Below are 14,797 nucleotides of genomic sequence, written 5' to 3'. Positions count from 1 at the left end.
AAGACAAACATCGCTTACCACAATTGATCAAGCCTTTCATTGCTTTTTTTTTCTTATATAGTAGGGGCATATGTAGGGGCATATTTAGTATATTTATATAGTAGGGGCATATGTAGGGGCAAATTATAGTAGGGGTATATGTAGATTGCAACATTAGCAGGTGATTCTGAGAGGAAATTAATACATTTTGCCACAGATTGCTGTGGGTGCTGCCAGTACTTCCAAGGCTGTAGACCAAAGTCTATTAGGAGTTTGAAAGTATTAAACCATCTTCAGACATACTCTACTATGTGCACTTCAGTTGGAAATGAGGCAATGCTGCTTGCTAAGCTTCACAAAAAGATTCAAGCACTAACGTCTGCACATACTGAGGCTGTTTGACTTTTTTAGTCCTGGTCATCATGGGTTTAGCAGAGTTTCTAAATGATTTTTCCTACAGATTCCTTTTCCTCAATATTTTCTTACAGGTTTTTCCCAATGTGTGAGTCTCCTGAATGAATGCTGGGGCTTGTGCAAGGCTAAGGGTCTGTCACCAATAGAACAGAGTCTTTTTTTTTAAAATTCATACCACAGGCACTGTCAGCAGGTAGCCTCAAAATGTACTTCTCCACCCTGACTTGGCAGGATCACTTTTCCTAGGAGTTAAGAACACATCAATGTCATAACACTTCCCCTGAATAGCCATGCCAATTGTGGCAAATTATGCATCATGATTTTTTTGGTCTTAGACTTTGTTTACTGCAGTCTCTGCTAAGAAAACCAAATTCCCTCCTCTTAAGAATTCAAGTTCATTTGAATGCTTCATGCTGTCCTTTGGTCTACATCCATAGATGCTTATTCTTCACAGTGGATGCTGAACACTATTTATCTCATTAATTTGCTGTATCAAGTAAATATCTTCATTCAGTACTACAACATCAGTATGCAGTGTTTTGCCTTTGCCTGCAGAATTTTGTCATCTTCTAAATAGTGTTGCTTGGCACGCAGGCATTACAGTACATTATTTCAGGCAATACTTGTGACTCTGTCAGATAGCAAAAATGTGCAATGTCCTGCAAAGGCTGCTGGTAAGCCATTCTGTGGCTAGTTCCACTATCCACAGTTTCCTCTACCCAGTTGTCAAAACCTCCAGTTTTTCCTTAAGCAATTCTACACTTTTATTGTTATGTATTTTCAGCCCAGAAATCTCTGTGGCACATTGAAAACTGAAACTGTTTAGAGCCGCATAAGAATATTTCATACAAAAATAAATAGCATAAGGTTTTCTCTGATAACATAGTTTAGTGCCTCATAACTCACTAAAAGACTCAAATTTTGAATTTATCAGAATTTCCAGCATTGCATGGCATTTACATTGCCATGGAAACCTTTGGGATTGCAGCACATTTTAAGGTCAACTTGCCATGGAGTCCATTAGGTCTTCCTTCTAAAGTGCGTATTGATGGGTCTCCTTTCATGGGTCCCTTAACATGAGAGAAGAGATTATTGCCAGCATGACTTTTGGGAAGCAGTCGACCAGGGGACGTAGAGTTCCAAGATAGCTTTTCTCTTGCACACTTTCCGAATGCAACATGGTGGGGGAAGTATGCACATAAATGGCAGTGAGATAGAAGTAAGAAATAGTGGAATGAGTGGGGACCAGGGCAAAGGGACAAGTGAACAGAGGGTCCTGGTTTTATGACCAACCAGGTGTCTACCCACTCTACTTCCTAATATGTGCATGAGTAAGATTCTCTCTTTGGTCCTTCCAGGCACCCCTGCTCTTTATGTTCTTCAAGTAGCAGTGGACTGTGGGAGAGAGCTGGGGTGCTTTTCTGCCACATATATCAGGATTTCTGCAGCATAAGTCAGGGATTCTTGCTACATAGTTGAGGTCAAGTGTGCCACATTGGTCATAATCTAGGCCCTGTGCCCTAAGAATTTTACAGTAGGATTAATTGTGTCTTTAAACATATAATCATCAAAGACAAACTCACTCCTCAAAAGTTTAAACAATACCAGAATGTATTTTTTTCTGCAATTCTAGGAGCCAAATTATTTATGACCTTCTTTGGTTTCACATAAAATATGACTGTTATAGCTGGGCAACAATGTGCAAGACCTTCAATGAGACCAACTGAAAATTGATTTTTTTATTAACCTGAGGTTTTTAGACTAGTGTTCCTTTTATGAAAGCGTTCTTGTGTCAGTGTCCCCTCAATCTCTTATATTCATAAAAAGTAGTCCTTTATGGCCCAGATTCTTTTGGGTAATGGTGTTTTAGAATTGAGTTGTGAGCAAATCAAAGCAATTCTCATTGATATTTAATTTAAAATTTAGTCATTTGCATCCTTACTATTTTGATAATGGAATATTCAAATGATGTGAAAAGAAGCATAAGTAGATCTAATCTCTGTCTCTCTCTCGGCCTCTTCCTCCCACCTCAAATAATTTAACTAAAATTATATAATGTTCTAGAATTTGAACAGGCCAATTAGAAAAGGGCATGAATAAATACATGGTACAGATGATGTGTTCTGACCCATCCTTATTAAATCAAGGGATGAAACTGCTTTTGCTATTTCCATTCACAGCACTCTTCCAGCTCATAGCCAGCTAGCAATTAATGGTATCAGATTTAAAGCAGGGAATCAGGAGAAATCAGCTTCGGTGTAGTCATGGGTATATGTACTTATGAGCATTATGGACATAGTTGTATTGTACATGTGATGGCATACAAAGGGAGAGAGAGTACATTCCAGTGTATGAGGAACATTATATCTTTTCCCCCATCTAGTCACTACAATTAGTTTAACCCACTGGCACTGCTGTAGAAACCTATTTTTCTTAGGCTTAAGGTAATGCATATGTTTTTATCACTGACATTATTAGAAGCAAAGTCAGTTCAATGCTGAGTGCTTTTTACAAATCTCATCCTGTGTTTATAAAGGAAAAGCAAATGAAACAAATATTAACAAGGAATGTTATACCTAATACATGAAATGTAATAACCTAGACAAATGTCAGAGAATCACAGAAACGAGAGAAAGAAAAATACAATTGAACATGCAGTCCATCCTGTCATTGCAGAATTGTTCCTGATTACATTTGCTATTCTTTTGGTCTCTTTGTTTTAAAACAAGTCCTGAGTGGGCATCCACAACTTGTCTGCTGAGACCACGCCACAGTTTATTACAGGAAGTTTTTCTAGTATTCATGCTACATTTTTTCTTTCTTAATTTCATCTCAATCCTTGTTATATCATTGTGTATTACACTAAAATATATTTCCATCACTGCTGTTTAGACTCTTCAAAAATGTATCGACTTATGTTCTCTTTTATACAAATTATACATATTTAGCATTATGTATTTTTCCCATAAATCATTCTGTCTTGCTTCTTCAATGTTTTTCTAACTCTTCACTAACCTTTTTAACTTGTCAGCATCTTACTAGTAAGGTTCAGAACTGAGCACATTGTTCCAGATATTATTGCATCAGAGCTGTATAAAGGAGGACCATTTGCCTCCCTATTCTGGGCCATTGCTTTATTTCCTCAAAATTCAATAACTTGCATTTTTCATAGTTGAATCTCATAGCATTATTGCCTGTCCATATCTCTAATCTCTCTAGGTCAATTTCTCTGTCTTCAGTGGTGTTTGCAACTTTTCCCAATGTAGTATCATCTGCAAATTTTATTAACATATACTTCACTCTCTTTTCCAAATCAGTGATGAAAATTTAAACGTGATTGGACCATTACTATTAGTATTTACATTACAGTATTTCTGAGAACAGGGCCCTCTTGTGCTATGCCCTGAAGAAATTACAGTCTCATTAGACAAGACAGACAAGAGAAGGTGAAAACAGATGTCGAGAAAAGTTGAAGGGAAGTGGCCAAGATCACCCCGAAGGCTAATGAAAGCACTATTGCTGTCATACGCCTCTTGAGGCCTCCCACCAACTTTATATATTGCTGTTTATCGTTAATTTTGCTTTCAGTCTTCCAGACAGCTTTCAGGCTACACAAAAGTATTCGTGTCCAAACCAATTTAAACTACTTTTCCATGAAACATTTTATAAAACAAGGCATCAATCCTTTACTAAAATCCAAATATGTTCATCTATTTCATTCCCTCTGTCCAGTCATTTTATTATTCTGTCAAAGCACAGCAATCATGTTAATCTGGAAAGAGGCAGTTTTTGCAAACCAAAGCTACTTATGCCTTCATTACGCCTTAGATGTTCTGTGGGTTTTTAAAATCTCTTAATATTTGTTCCATTATTTTACTAAGGACAGAATTCAGACTTACAGTGTGGTAATTTCCAGAAACACTCTCCTCTAGTTCATTTATTTATTTTCAGAAAACTTCTCTGCAGCACCATCTAGAGAGGTGTCATGTTTTTCCATATTCAAAGAGAAACTATATATTTGCAGTCTGAATAACTTATTTTAGAGTAAGAAAGACAACAAATTGAGAAAAAAAATAAAGTCCCTATGAGAAAGCAAAATGATGCAATGACAGCCATCTCAAATTGAAAATGCTCTCCAGAATGAAGGACCTCACAGCAAACAGACAGTCAGACTCCTCAGACAACATGCAGTACACAGAATACAATGTGGAACAGTAACTTAACTGTAAGCAACCAAATTCACTCTAGAACCAAAATTCCTGAGCTGTCACTGTACAGGTCCAAGAGCAAATTATAAATAATAGTAGTGTAACTCAGCAGAATTTGCTCCAGTAACTGATACATGAAGGCAATGAGAACAAACCCTGTAACCTCTGTATGAAATACCATCAATAGATTGATGCAGACCTTCAGAAGTGTTATGTCTTTGTCTGAAGTGTGATGAAAACTTACTAAAAAAGTCATTCATTTGACAATGGGGAGGTTTGCCTCACTTCTGGGAAAGAAGATTCAGCTCAAAAGTGGCTGAGAAGTGGCAATAGTGAAATACTCACCTGCAAATACTTTCAAAATGCACCATAACTCTTGCAGTAGACCTGAGCCTACTTATGGCCTCGTTACTGATTTAAGGACTGATTTGGGCAATTCCCAATTTGATTATCATAGCCAAATGACCCCTGGGTTCAGCTGTTTAAATTAGACACATGCATAGAAGTAAAATATTTATTTTGCAAGGTCAGATCAAATACTGCTAAGCTTTTTAATACCAAAGGAAGTCAATCAGATTTTAATCACCTCCACTGAATAGCAGTCAAAAGAGAGTTTTGAACCCCTCTGTTTTTGAAAACACTGAAGAAAATATCTGATCTTTTTAAATTAATGTTCTTTATCCTTATAAATGAATGAATCAGGGGTGAGCACATCAACACCAATAGGAAATGATTGTTAGGAACTATTTGTTATTCTTATAGACAAATGATCAGTAAAGGAGATTTCCATTAGCCTACAAAAAGATTGAAGATGAAAAAAAAAGTTCTGTGGCTGTAACTCTAAGTTCACCCTCCTTCTGACTGCAACCGGACAAATAGAAGTAAATGACCAATAGTCTACTAGGAGACTGGCTTGTGTCACTCACAGAAATCTTCCTTTCGATCTTTCTTGACATTTAGTGTTTCCTTTAATAGGACTTTGTAAAGTGAAGAATGTAAAACTCAATTTCAGAAGACCATGACAGAAAGTATAATTGTGGTTTCTTCCATAAGTCTTCTCCAAAGGTCACATCTTATGAATTCTGCAGGCTAATTTAACTAATAAGGAAGTGGAAAGGAAACTGGGTAAGGAAAATGGGGTCATCTTTTTCATTATCAAAGCCATATGAGGACATTCAACTGGCAGAGCTGAATAATGTTATGCCATAGATCCTATGATGGTCATGTTTCTAGGCCAAGTATTTAACCTGCTAAATTCTTGTTTAGCCATTAAATACCAGCACTCTTCAAGATGTGAGTGCAAAACTGAACTGAAATGACCTGCGTCCCAAATCTAGTGGAATGAAAATAAGTGTGATAACATAGTCTTGTGATAAGGCACTGGAGTCAGGAGATCTGAGTTCAGTTCCTGGTTATGCCATGGAATTCCTGAATGATCCTGGACAAGTCTCATCATCTCTGTGTGCCTCAGTTCTCAGGCTTTCACGAGTATGTTGTATTTCTTTCTCTCTCAGCTATTCAGGACCAATCCTGCAAAGACATGCACACAGACAGAGCTTGGTGGCCATGAGGAGGCCTGTTACCTTCAGTGGATCAGAAGTGGATTAGACGGCAAGCTCTTCAGGGCAGGGAAGATCTGTGGTTATGTATCTGTACAGCACCTAGAACAATCACACCCTGATCTTAGTTGTGGTCTGTAGGCATCAGACACTAAAAATAATGAAAATAAAATACAGATTTAATTTTAAGTACTACATACAGCTTACCAATATCATAATACAGAAACTTCATTACCATTACATTATTTCTTACACACTTTTATTGCTGCTACCACAGGAGCTACACTAACCCTGATGTTCTTGAATTTACAAATAAATTTCATGTTTGTAGGTGAAAAGATTTGGTTTACACAAACAGCATCAAATACAAAGGAAGCCTTCCCCTCCCAGGTACTAGCTGATACTGGTTTAGCACATCTTGTGTGTTACTTTTCTTTCACATTTTATCAAAGTAATTGTGTCTGTGGTTAACTAGAATTGAGGTTGGTCTGTTGGGCAATGGCATCAGCGTCATCACTAGCAGAAGCTTTATGTTCCATCAGAGAGTTGGGGCTCGTCATAAATAAAAGTACTGTTCAAAACTAGCCTTTTGAAGTATTTTTTAAAGAATACTCAGATAGCAACACAAGGAAAATAAACAGTTCTTGAGCAAGCCAGTATGTATGTATATTGCTCAAATGTATAATGCAGACTACTGTACCACCATTAGACTGCACATCATGTAGGAGGAAGTGTGGCTTTAAGGCCCATTGAACTCTAATCTTACCAAACCATCACAAGAACACCACATGTGCTAAAACCAATCTGCTGGCTGAATCACTGTGAACATTCACAGTGTTCCTTAGCTCAGCATTTTTCATATCTTGCCTATGGCGAGTGGTCTAGTGACTGCACATTGAACAGTGCAATGAAACCTGGAGACAAAATGGTTAATTACATTAAGGACTTTATTTTTTCACTTACTATTATGCATCAAAAGAGTCAGAGATGTGAAGAGGGTCTGGTCTAAAACCACTGAAGTCAATGGGAGTATTGTGGAATCAGGTCCCACAAGAGGAAGTAAAATATGAGGGACAACTGTGGGTATGATCTGATATAATACACCATATGTTCCACGGTCCAGTTTTGCATCTGTTTATATTTTAAAATGTATTTGTCATTAGCAGATGTCTAAATAGATGAGTGTCTATGGAGATCTTTAAAAAAAGAATCAAAAGAGAGGGAAGTTTCTAAGAAGTTCTGAAGTGATATAAGCAAGGGTCGTGAAACTTACTAAGTATAAGAACATAAGAATGGCCATACTGGGTCAAACCACAGATCCATCTTGCTCAGTATCCTGTCTTCTGACAGTAGCAATGCCAGGTGCCCCAGAGGGAATGAACAGAACAGGTAATCATCAAGTGATGCATCCCCTGTCACCCTGTCAAGTTTCTGGCAAAGTATGAACAAGTTGTTAATTCTACATGGTATTTCGGTGAAACAGGTGACTCTGAATGTTCCTTCCCCCATTCTATTAAATTTGATAGAATACTGTGGTTATTAGAAGAACAAAATAGTCTAATCTATATGACCAAAAATTAGTTGACTTAAGGAAAGCTAGGGAGACAACCAGGTAACCCAATATGCTGAGCTTTAATCACTTCTATACATTTCTGTTTATAGGTCCAGATCCTCAGCTGTGTGTATCAACACAGCTCCACTGATTTTCATTGATCTATCCCTGTACTTACTATACACTTATAGCACCAATTGTACAAGCACAAGGCTATATAGCCTGTAAGTTTTAGGAATCATTTATAGTTCTTAGAATAAATCTCTGGCAATCGCCCACTGATTCATGAAAAGATCTTGCTAGGTTTGAAGAACTGAAATTAATTACATTTAGTTCTTAAGCTCAATTGATAATACTGCTGATCTCACAGTGTTGAGATAAATTAGATAATTTTCAAGAGCTTAAAGAGAAGACTTACAAATGTAGGAAATGTATAACTGAGCCTGCCAAATACCAAATTTTAAAACATAATCCACTAGATCTCTCTAAAATATGTGTCTTAGTGTTACTTGATTCCCTACTGAAAGGGTGGCTGTGGCATTTCTTAAAATCACCACTATGCTTACAGGTTTCTGAGTGGTAGCCATGTTAGTCTGTATCAGCAAAAACAAGGAGTTGTTAGTCTCTAAGGGGCCACAAGGACTCCTCGTTGTTTTCACTATACTTACATGAATCTAGTTTTCACATACTCCAGTGTTTGAGGGAGTCCAGATCAGACTTTTGGTTTAGTCCATTATCAAGATAAAGCTCAATTGCAAAATTCAGATTTTTGGATTTTGAACATTGGAAACTTTGGGGGATGTTTGGATCTGAGCTTTTGGCATGGGTTTACTTCTACCACTTACAATGGCTTTCGTGATTTTTTTTTTCCCCCACTATGAAACAGAAATCATATTGATTTATTTTTATGCTTCTTCAAGCCATCAAAAATAATTCTCCATTTTAAATGTTAATGTTTTAATTATAACAGAATCACTAAGGTTTTATACTTAGACACAAGCTACGTTTTATAAATAATTAGAAATGAAATAAATGGTGATAACACTTCACAATAAAACGTCCTGGGATGGAAAGTGTGAGGACTGCACAGACCAAACAATGCGATTAAAGGTGATTCTCACTTACACAGACATTGTATTGGCTCCAATAGTTATAATGCCAAAAGTAGTGTCCACTATCATGCTTGATTCACTGAATCACAAAGGTTTCTATAAACATTTCATTGGATTGAAAGGTGTATAAACTTGAAATAACGTCATCAAGAGAGGGGATTTTTCCATGGACTTACTCTTCCATTGCTAGGACATCAGCAGAAGAGTTTAGCATAGCTCTAGCGTTAAAAAAAAAAATCAAGTGCAATTAATTACAAGTCACATGAAAATAAACCCCACGAAGTTCAAAGTAAACTCCACAAAGGTAAATTCTGAGTTAATACTGCTGTCTGAACCTTGCAACCTACATTACATAGCGAGGCTACTTCAGACACAACTGAGCTAATCATCGAACGACAGTCGCAGCATCGGTGCCTTACATAGGACAACATAGGTCTACATTATTTTCAGTGTAGGCTGAAGCAAAATTACAAGAAAGCAAGCCCACTCTGTTTAAAGTTTTGCACCTGCTTTTTCCCTAGCAAAAAGCTTCAGCTAAAATCATTCTACTTTGAAAACAGAATGACACAGTGAGACACAGAGCCAGAAAGGGTCACACAACTAGCTGGCTATTTGACCCAGATTCAACCTTTAGACACATATTAGCAGATAATGTTTGTGGTTTTGTGTGTTTACCTATATATTGTTAGAGGCTGACAATGTAACTGATCAGTTCCTGTATATCGCTGCATTCTGTTAATTGAGAGATGTCAACATTTAAGTGAACTATGAATGGAATATCACTAACTTAATTTCTCTTTGGAGTACATGATAAACTACCATCTGTAAATAGTGGGAGACAGGCAACTGCTAATTACCAGTGATGCTTGGAAATAGGAGGTTACTTTGAAGACACTATTCTTCACCCAAGACACCCAAAAGGCTGACAATAGCCTGCCAGGGGGTCTACAAACACTCTTGGGCCCCGATCCTTTTTATCTCAGATCTGCTTAAGCTTCATCAGGGGAAGATTGAGTCTCAAGACTGAGGTCTCCAGTTCCATTCTGGATCACCCTGGTATTGGATATTTGGACATTGGACTATAACCAGACGGACTGATTCTGGAAAGGACTCTTTGCAACACTAAACCTCATTATCTCAACTATAAAACTAACCTCAGAACTCTAGTCATATCTGTATGTATAATTATCTTTTAACCAATACTCTCTTTCTTTTCTTTTTAAATAAATTTTAGTTTAGTTAATAAGAATTGGCTGTGAATGTGTATTTGGGTAAGATCTGAAATACTAATTAACTTGGTAGATAATGTGTCCAATCCTTTGGGATTGGTAGAACTTTTTATATGATTAACAAGATTTTACCAAGCTATTACCAGCAGGACAGTGGGGTGGGAGGAGGTATTGTTTCATATTCTCTGTGTGTATATAAAGTCAGCTGCAGTTTCCACGGTATGCATCCGATGAAGTGAGCTGTAGCTCACGAAAGCTCATGCTCAAATAAATTGGTTAGTCTCTAAGGTGCCACAAGTACTCCTTTTCTTTTTGCGAATACAGACTAACACGGCTGTTACTCTGAAACCTGTCAAGATTTTCAATAATCCTCATCATATTTGACTTAGCTGCCTGGGTGGGTGACCAAGGCTGGGTTTTTTTTAAGGGAACTGTGGTTTTGGCTTCTGGGTAACCAGTAAGGTATTGAAGCTGTTTTGTTGTTGGCTTGGTGAATTTAAATATTAGAATAACCACCAGTTTTGAGGATTATCTACCCCGTTCTTTCCAATTTGCCTGAATTGAGCAATCTCAGCATGCCCGCCCTGGGGCTCCGGTCACAAACATTTAATACATTTTAAAGAAAAATGTAAAATATGACCTATATAATAGCTTATCCCAGTTTTAGTATGACATCTGACATGATTCTACATCAGAGTGAAGGGTTCCAAATCTTTGAAGGGTATCTATGCTAACAAAGAGTACAATGCTACCTACAAAAAGGTAAATGAAGTGCTGTGCATGATCAAATAGGAGCAGCATGTATAAAACAGGGAAGGGCATTAATCTGCTCTATTCACCAGTGGTTTGGCTTCAGGTGGAGTTCTGTCTTCAGTGCTGGCCACCAGATTTTAAAAAGCATAGACAATTAGAGATCAGGGGAGAGCAGCAAAAATGACAGTTTGAGACCAGAACATCTACCACTGTGGTTTATGTTAAGTAGCCCCTTACTCTGAGTAATCCCATTGCTATCAGTGTAACTACACTTGGGCAAAGGTGCTCTGCTACACAGGTAGGGTTGGCAGAGTCTGACACTTTGAAAAAATATGATTCTGAGGGAAGATTATGAGAACTATTCTGAGGAAAAGAGAATTCCCTTTCTGTGGTAATGATTGAGTGGTGAACCAGAAGGAAAAATGCCATGCCCTGAACAATCAATGCCTCTTTTTGTAGTTCTCTGGGTTTTCCTTAGAAATCCTCTATCCATTTAATAATTAACTAGATTCAATATCCTCCCCTCAAGCAAGTCCTAGAATCCTTGTCAATGTCTTCAGAGAGTTTCTCTGATCTCCTAAAGCCTAATGAATGTTTTTCCTCAGTGTCTTCAGAGGAGTCCATGGCTAATTGGAGGACAGAAAACAAGGGAGGTTCATCTACTTTTCCAGCTGTGTGAACAAGTACAGCACATATTTACTTTACTTTCATAAACATGGGGAAAACTCTGCAAACTCAGCTTAAAGTGGAACCAATGCTGCTTTTAAGGTTTTTTTGAGATATGCACTGAACATTTTTCAGAGCTCTAATGGTAATAGCTTTTGCTTATTATCGATCTAGGCCATATTGAGAAGAGAGTAAACCAGAGATTAATAGCTCTTTATCTCATTACCAAGACACTAAACCATCCAGTTCTCATCAAACTTCTAAAAACACAAGACACCCATTAAACGTTGTTGAAGAAAAACAATTCCTATAGCCCATTTAGGGCAAGATTTTTAATGAATATGTAAAGGGGAACAATTGGTGTGGTATACAGGAAAACGCAATATGTTCATTAAACTGACTTATTCTTTAACAGAACAGCTTTCTATGGTATTTTTGTTGCTCAGGTAGTTATTCTTAATAGCATTACTTCTTTAACAGATGCCCATTTAAAAAGATGCATAGCATTTTGTTTGTTATAGAAAATGCATTCTTACAATAATAGGCCCTACTATGCTGATGAGCTCGAGAGAGTGTCATGTGCTTATGGTTCATTAGCATTCATTCCACACAGGCATTTGTGTATTTTAAACTTAATATTTACTGATTTCAACAGTGTATGCAGTAATCAGAGAAAAAAACAGAGCTATAAAACTGAATACCACACAGAATACTTTTGCAGACTAGAGTCAAGCTCAGAAACATACGCTGACACAGGGTGAAGTGACTGTTTAAGAAAAGAAGCAATCATAACATCAGTGGCCTCTCTGATATGGATTAATATATATCTGTTAATTCCCTCTCTCTCATATATATCAATATATCAGATATCAACATCTGGCCATAACTAAATTTGTGTAGGTGTATAGTTAACCAAATTTAGTTATGGCCAGATACTGATTTCACTTATGCTAGTGGAGTCAGTGAGGTTAGTCTGGATTTATACCTGTGTGACCAGAACCTAGCCTTTACTGCATCTGTAGTGCTTTGGAAACGTAAAGTACTATTTACTGCTCATTCGTATTGGACCCAAACCAATTACCCTGTATCCAAAGGCCACGTAAAGAGGCTTGAAGGAAGGAATACTCATGCTGAACCCAAAACTGAACCTGAAGTTTGTAAATTGACCCTATCTTTAAAATAGAATGAACCAAAACCCTTTGTCCAAATACCTCTGAATTTTTGTAGTTGTTTGATACCCAAAATTTGTGAATTGGATCTATCTCCAAAGGATGTCTAGAGTTAGACTATTAAGTCCATATTTAGGCACCTACATAAAGGCCTATAATCTTTTAAGCACCTATTTTTGAAAATCTTGGGGAGTCGTTCACAAGTTCATTGCTTACTGGAATGAAAGCTAAATGATCAAACAAGTGCAATGGTAAAGACAAATAAAATAAGCAAAACAGAATAAAACAAATGAATCTCAAGGTATAAAGTTGATATCTTATGAGAATAAACCAGAATTTTTCATTCCTACTTTATTTGTGTTCAATATCTAAATAATAAAAGGAGAATAGATGGTCATTGGTCCATAGTCAGACTTCAGTATGATTTGATCTGGCTTGAATCTCTCATAAATCTAATTGGAAACAAAGCTGTCAACCAAAGATTCAAACATCAGGAGGAAGCCAGGAGAGAGTGGGAGGTAGAAAAAGGAAAAGGGAGACAGATGAATGAAACATTTGGTGACAAAATATACTAATAAGCTGAGTTTAACTTCTGAAAAAAAAAACACCTTATTTTGTTTTTTCCTGTATGTTTTGAAATACAGTACAAGACAATGTATCTTTATATTGTCCCATCCCAGAGGTTCTGGTTCATTAAGATTCTTAAGCAACTTCCTAATTTTAAACATGTGAGTAGTCCCATTGAAATCACTTAGACTACTCAGGTTCTTAAAGTTAGACAGGTGCTTAAGTACTTTGCGGAATAGTGGCCAGAATGCTCCAAAGATTACAATGGCCCAAGAGGGTTTCTGGTGCTTTTCTTCTGAAGTGAAGTGGAATCAGTAGGTCACAGGTGGAATGTTAATAAGAGGAGTAACAAATACATACTTTGTGTTGCCTGAGTCTCTCTCTCTCCCAGTCTTTGTCATCATTTATATAGAAATTAAACTATGGATAAGAAACACAGCTGTCTATTAAATAAAGTTGAAGTGGATGGTTTGAAGGACCATGAAGCAGAACCTCTCCCTCACCTCAGTTTTGGGCCTATATGGTTTGTGGCACAGTGACATTCAACTCCCACTAGAATGTGCTAGGGAATTGGGCAAGTAACGCTACCCTGGAGGATTGATAGTGTGCAGGGGTTAGTGGCCAGGCAATAGGAAAATGGGACCCTACCCCACTTTAAATTATCTCACTGGAACGAGAAGCAACCCATCTCTCACCACCCAGGCCACTACCCAGAAGAACAGGCTGGGCAGAGTTCCCCACCTGTGGGAAGGGGTGGGACAAGAGTAACTAGTACACTTCCTTTCCCTCATTCTATCTAGAAAGGATACACCAGCAGGGCCTTGACTATTGGCTCCCCAGAACACTCTGGGATTGGGTTTAAGGCGGCAATCCAATTACCCATTCCAGAGAAACTAAATTAATTCTTTGCATTAGTCTTCACTGCAGAGGATGTGAGGAAGATTGCCACATTTGAGCCCTTCTTTTTAGGTGACAAATGTAAGGAACTGTGCCAGACTGAGCTGTCAATAGAGGAGGTTTTTGAAGAAATTAATAAGATAAAGAGTAATAAGCAGGGATCCTAGAAATCCATTTGCCACAGAAAAATGTGGGAAAACGTGGAATTTGTATTTTTACGGAGAATATTTGTTTTTACATTTTGTGAAAAAAATAAAAACATATTAGCTATTAAATACATTTTACTGAAATAACCAGTGTTACCTATGCAATGTGCGCAACCTTCCCTACTTGTGGTTGATTTTTGAATGTGATTAAAATATATACTGGAATCCCATTTATCTGATCTAATTGGGACCGGGGCCAGCTCGGATAATCAAAAATTGGGACAGCCCAGGGCCAATGATGGTTTGGTTAATATGGAGAGTTCCAATCAATGGGGTTCTATTGCGTATCAATGAAAAATTTTGTTCAGCTGATACCTATATATATTGTGGCTAGGGAAACTAAAGTTCAGCATTCCGTTTTAATCACAGAAAAAACATGGATTTTTATAGGTTTCAGAGTAGCAGCCGTGTTAGTCTGTATCCGCAAAAAAGAAAAGGAGTACTTGTGACACCTTAGAGACTAACAAATTTATTTGAGCATAAGCT

Source organism: Lepidochelys olivacea (genome assembly GCF_965140295.1).
Source record: "Lepidochelys olivacea isolate rLepOli2 genome assembly, chromosome: 1".
Lineage (NCBI taxonomy): Eukaryota > Metazoa > Chordata > Testudines > Cheloniidae > Lepidochelys > Lepidochelys olivacea.
This window is presented reverse-complemented; position numbering follows the sequence as displayed.